The sequence below is a fragment of the Centruroides sculpturatus genome, unplaced genomic scaffold, assembly GCF_000671375.1.
Source record: "Centruroides sculpturatus isolate CEXI.00-Female unplaced genomic scaffold, Cexi_2.0 scaffold926, whole genome shotgun sequence".
Taxonomy (NCBI): Eukaryota; Metazoa; Arthropoda; class Arachnida; order Scorpiones; family Buthidae; genus Centruroides; species Centruroides sculpturatus.
The window spans coordinates 238901-244859 of NW_019385546.1; the positions used below are offsets into that span (position 1 = coordinate 238901).

The window sequence follows — 5959 nt, forward strand, 5'->3', positions numbered from 1 at the left end:
TATATTTTTAGTAGAAGTTTCCTTTCTTTTTTTTTTTTTTTTACTTTGTTCAAGAACTACCGTGAATCAATAACTAGTGATGTTACACACTCGCCGGCCTGCCAGCAGCTCCCCTCCGGGAGATCTGTGAGCACGAACAGTCCGATGCGCGGCCATTTTAGTCACCATGGATAACATTAACCAAATTAAGGAATTAATTAATTGTGTTATTAAGAAACGTTTGAATTATTACTTACACAAATATATGTTTGTTTACTAAATTTCGATTAACATAATATTCTAAACTAACCTACTTTTGAAATTAGATATTATTTTCTCGTAAAGACGAATGTAAAAAAGTAACGAAATACCTTTGAACCAAGGTCCTAATATCAAGGTTATTTTCTCTAGTTTGTGCACGACGCTATCAATGTTAAAAAATGTCTAATGCTGTTTGTGGCTCTGACTTTTCATCTTCAACGAAAAGCTATCATGCTGATGTGTTTAGTACCTGGATGTAAAATTGGTTATAGAAAAAAAGATTGTGAAGCTTTAAAGAGTAATGTTCAAAAAAGACATTTCTTTAAAGTTAGAGAAGCATTTTTGGAGAAGTGGAATAGAACCAAGAAAGGATAAGTCTTTGACAACAAACTACCATGTTTATGATGTATATTTTGATCCAAGATTTATTTTAAAATCTTACAAACATAATATAAATGGCCAGAGTATTGAAATTGAACAAGAAAATGGGATTTAACCCGACGCAATTCCCACACTATTCTCAAACTGTCAAAATGCTTTTCAAAAACCATGCTGCCAACAAGAAAATGCTTTCTAACCAGTAAGAGATGAATGGCATTTCAAACATGACCCAAGCCTAGAAGCCCCGATAAATGATGATGGTAAATTAAAAACATTTTGTTTTGGCATTTCCAGGATTAAATAAAACCAACTGTTATAATATTGCATTTTTAAAGTATATGAATGTGAAAGCATAAAATAAGCTAGGATGGTTTACCTTCACTGACTTAAATGGATTAGACTACATCTTCCTGAAAATTTTAAAGTTGTTCTAGGTAAATAAATTTTGATATAATGGAATTAGAATAAAACAAATAGTAAACTACATTAAGTAAACTATGTTACATATTTATAATTTATTGGCTATCCACACTGATTAACTTTAAACAATTTTTAGTTTTAGGATCCTTAGCTGGGTTTGAGTATATACTATCAGCACCTACAGAATATATAAGTTCACTGCCAAGTTCAAATTCATTCACACCAGGACTACAGAAAACCAAGCTATATGCAATGAATTGGAAGATAAAACTTTATAAGACGATGATGTGGAAAAAGTATGCTGTAATGGAAAAAAGATTTAAAGCCATGAAGAAGGAATTGGAAGAACTAAAAGCACTATCTGAACAATTGCCCACCCAACATCATTTTTTTTTATTAAACATACAATACAAGCAACAATAAATAATCTTAATTAAAAAACATGCGATATAACTCAGACTGGATATCAGAAAGTTTACTTTTACGAATTTAGTCTCAGGAGCATACAAATTTTTAAGAGAGAATAAATACATGCCACTTTCAGACAGGACTATGTTGCAAAGATATGTCACATGCATAAATGCAAAGTTTGGATTGATGAACAACTGTTTGACTGTTTGTTAACTGAAGAAGTTAGTTAGTTGAACTTCCAGAACATGAAAGGAAAAATGTCCTGATGTGAGATGAAATCTCTACAAAAGAATATTACTTCTGATAAGTACAATGGCAAACTCATTGGCTTAACAAACTTTGGTGAATTTAATTATGAGGACTCTTCTTCAGGTAAACATAAAAACTAAAGCCTATGCTTTAGTTTTTATGTTCCAACCATTTTTAGATGGATGGGCCTAAATTATTGGAATGTTCTGTGTTAAAGGACAATTCCCAATATGTTCTGAGCAAAATGATCATCAAAGCTATTATATGCTTAAGGTAATATGGAGCTATTGTAAAGAGTACTGTAAGTGTACTCAGCTACAAATAAACAAGCCTTAAGTCTTTTAGGGATTGATGGGAGAAAAGAAAAGCCAAGATTTGCTTTCCCAAATCCAATAACCAATGAAGATGTACTTGAACTTATTGATGTGACTCACTACTTGAAATGTTTATTGAAAGTGAAAGTATTCAAGGTAAGATTACAAAAGCATAATTATGATGAATAAAAGTAACTAACTCACAATACTGAATTCGTTTGGTAAGTTTCCAGATGGTGTGCATTTACACCACTTTCAGGACATGGAAAAGAGAAAAAAGCTGGAAATACCTCAGGGTTGTACCAAAATTGATAGAGGAGCAGCTAAACCCAAATTCATTTCAGAGGATAACACTTCATCTTGTAGCACAGGTAAATACTTCATGCTAGTCCCATTTTGAGCTGGGTAATTATTAAGTTTGTATTAACTATTTAGCATTTATTATATTTTTAACTGTTCAGCAACACTGTTGCTACAAGTCTGCAATATTGTTTACAAGGTGTTAAAGATCTTGCAGGATATATCTTGTACAATAAAATTTGTGACTTTTTGGAACAGTTAATATATTAAACACACACATTAACAGAAAGCTATTAACTGAAGAGTTTCCCTGAGCTAAAGATAACATATTATACATCATACATTGCATATTTAAAATTAAATCAATTTAAGTTCTACATGTACTAAATCATTCTGGATGCTGTCACTTGGCTGGATTCATGGGAGAACTACATAGACAATTTGTCTCAAGAGAAGAAGCATCACTTTTTAAGTGTTGCTTCAAGTTGGCATTTTACACTTCACAGTGCCTTGGATCTTGCAAATACATTTTTGGATGAAGGCTTTGTCTATGTTTTAAATTCATGCTTTAGCCAGGATCATCTTGAAATAAGTAGTCATAAAACTGAATGTAGTAATGGCTAGGGTATTAAAATCTGAAGTTGAACATCAATATCTAAATTTAAATCAGAAGCATCATACTGCAGTTAAAAGCTATGAACATTTTTATTTTCCTGCTTTCTTAATATATGAAATTTTGCACTGTATTTTTTCTTCTATTTTTTGATATTATACATCAAGGAGGTGGAGGTTACCCTCTCCCAACTACTGTTCAGTTCTTCTACCTATATCAATTAATGTCTGTTTAAACCAGGTGCAGCCACCTAAACTAGGAACTATTGAGAATGGATCAGTTAATATGCTCATTAGGTTAAAATTTCAAGCAAGACAAAACAGGAATGTTACCATTTTGGAAGAGACAAAAAAGAAGCTACAGGCTATCTTCTGGAACCAAGAGCATACTTGATTCAGATCCATATTAGAGGACATGATTATGCTGTGGTTCCTACAACAGAAAACATTGTTTTTTACCTAGGGGTAATAATTTATTGTTCAAAAGATTATTGATGGAAAATAGAATGCATGCACTGGCGTATTAGTACAAGAAAGCCCGCATTGGGGTGCAGTAACTGTGCTAACAGCCTTAAGATCAAAGGAAGGTTTGATTTATCCTTCAAAGATTTTGCACAACTGAATACCAAAACTTGTTGCAAGTTGGCACACTTGCACTAATCTTCATATTTTGATAGAATAAAATGATAAAGAATAATTTGAAAACTTAAAATAAATTTTATCTATTTCAATTCCTGAAACTATGTACAATTAATTAATGATAGATTTATGCATTATGAATATTCTTATAGCAGGTTTAATACCAGCCGAAAGCAACAAATTAACCAATCCAGGTCCATTTTCAGAATGCAGATGATGTTGTTACTGTTGTATAACTACAGTACTGATCAATATATAACATAGTAAATAGTTATTGTTAAATTTTATTGCTTATTTTATTTTATACTATATGGACGTTATTAAAAAGTTGGCATAATAGATTTAATAAACAATTTATTCTTACGGGTGGAAATACTATGTTAGTTCCTAATTTTTATTATTACAAAAAAGTAGACTTAAATATTATAATTAGCAATATGTGGCATTAAAAAAAGAAAAGAAAGAAAAAAAAAAACAGATCTACATCAAATATTGATTATCAATAGTTTTGTATAAGTATTTCTTATTATTTAACATCTCCAACAGTGAATGAATGAATATATACAGTATGCTGAATGTGTGATACTTGTACCACCTGATGGTATTCACTCACAACAGCCTAAACTCCAGCAAAAATCCTTTATTTACACCAGTGATTCTCAAACTTTTTCGATCCACCGCCCCCTTTGATCCATAAAGTTATACCCAACGCCCCCTAACCCATTTTCTCTTGTGTGAGAAAAGGATTGGAAATATTCTCAGAAAAACTTTTCTATGAATCTCACACTTTGTGCCCTTACTGTACATTGTTCTCATCATCTGAAAACCATTAAACGCAATGTTTCCTCTTATCAGCCCCAATTTTGCCTATGGTCACCGTTCAATACCCTGCCTCTATCATAGATCTATTCATCACGCCAGAAGGGGGCATTATTGCTTACTTTGAGAAACGGTGAGCTAAAATAAAAGTCAATGTGTTAGAAATATTTAAGTTGTGACCTTCAATAAAAAATATATAAAATGTCAACATTTTATATATATTCCGTCTAATTTTTATATATAGAATTTGTCTGCCGTCGCCCCTCTATATTTCCTTAACGCCCCCAATTCTCTTTGAGCCTTCTACTGCCCCCCTGAAAGCCTCCAGCGCCCACAAGGGGGCGTTATTGCCCACTTTGAGAAACGCTGATTTACACAAACATTTTTGTCCACATTCCACTGATATCATCAGGCTGTAAATGTTTGATAAGTAAAAGATTTTTTGCTGGAATTTTGGTTATTGAGTAGGTAATTGATTACAATATATCCAGCATTTATCTGTTGTCTTTTCTACCTGATGGTGTTGGTTAGCAAAAATGCATTTGCACATAAACCAAAGAAATAAAATAACCTTGCCTAAATATACAGTTGTCTCATACAGCTGTTTGAGGAACTTCCTGCAGATTTTGGATACATATCTGAATACCAAGCAACTACATCACAACAGATAAAAAAAGTTTCAAGATTTAACAAAATAACAAAAATAGAGTTTTTATGTTTGAAGGCATATATATCTATTGTTATTACTATTATTAAACATGTGTTAACAAATTAGATTGATAAAAATTATTCAAAAATAATGAAACTGTTCCTTTGACTTCTTTATTCTTATGGGCATAGTCTACAGCACAAATAAGTTCCCATTTGCCTCAATTAGAACTGCATTTGTGACTATTTTTATAAAAATGCAAAATATAAAAATTTATATCAGGTTTCCTGAAGGTCCAATGGTATGAAAAAAATTGATTCAAAAGTGTAAAAGAGCAGACAGCTGGAATCCTGATTCTTCTTATGTTTGCTTTAATCATTTCACAGAAAATGATTTTAAGAGAAATTTAAAAGATGAGTTATTAGGTATGTCAGCAAAACTTAAACTGAAGAAAATTCTATTCCAATCAGTCAGTTTAGGAAATATAGAAAATGAAAAATACTATTAGTCAGTCAAATCAAAGAAGGAACCATTTATTAGAAAGAAATTTTAAAAAACTGTTAAATGTAAATAAACCAGAAGAATCTCTTAGATCTGATGATGAATGTAAAATATTAGAGAATCTTAATTTTAAATGAAAACATGAAAATTCTGTTTTAAAACTGAAGAATTAATTTACTAAAATAAGAATGCAAGTAACACAAAAAAACTTTAAAATTTTGGAAAAGTAAAACTGTCCTCATTCAAAAAGAATGTAGAAAAAAATGAATGTAAAAGTAAAATAGGTTATTTTATTTATTCATACTTTTACAGATGATGTTGCATAGACAAAAGAACAGCTACCACCCAAAACAACAATTAAATAACAATACCTGTTAAAAAAAGAAAAGGAAAGGAAGAGGAGAAACTTTAAGAATATAAAATT

The 5959-nt window shown here is 31.0% G+C and overlaps 1 long non-coding RNA gene across 1 annotated transcript; it reads right to left on the reverse strand.

Moving 5' to 3' along the window:
* On the reverse strand, window positions 1-5727 carry LOC111639989. The gene is made up of 2 exons (XR_002759194.1): window positions 4751-5727; window positions 1-4204 (listed from the first exon to the last, which is right to left on the reverse strand). It is a non-coding gene; the product is annotated as an uncharacterized LOC111639989 (long non-coding RNA).
* Between the last annotated feature and the right edge of the window lie 232 nt (window positions 5728-5959).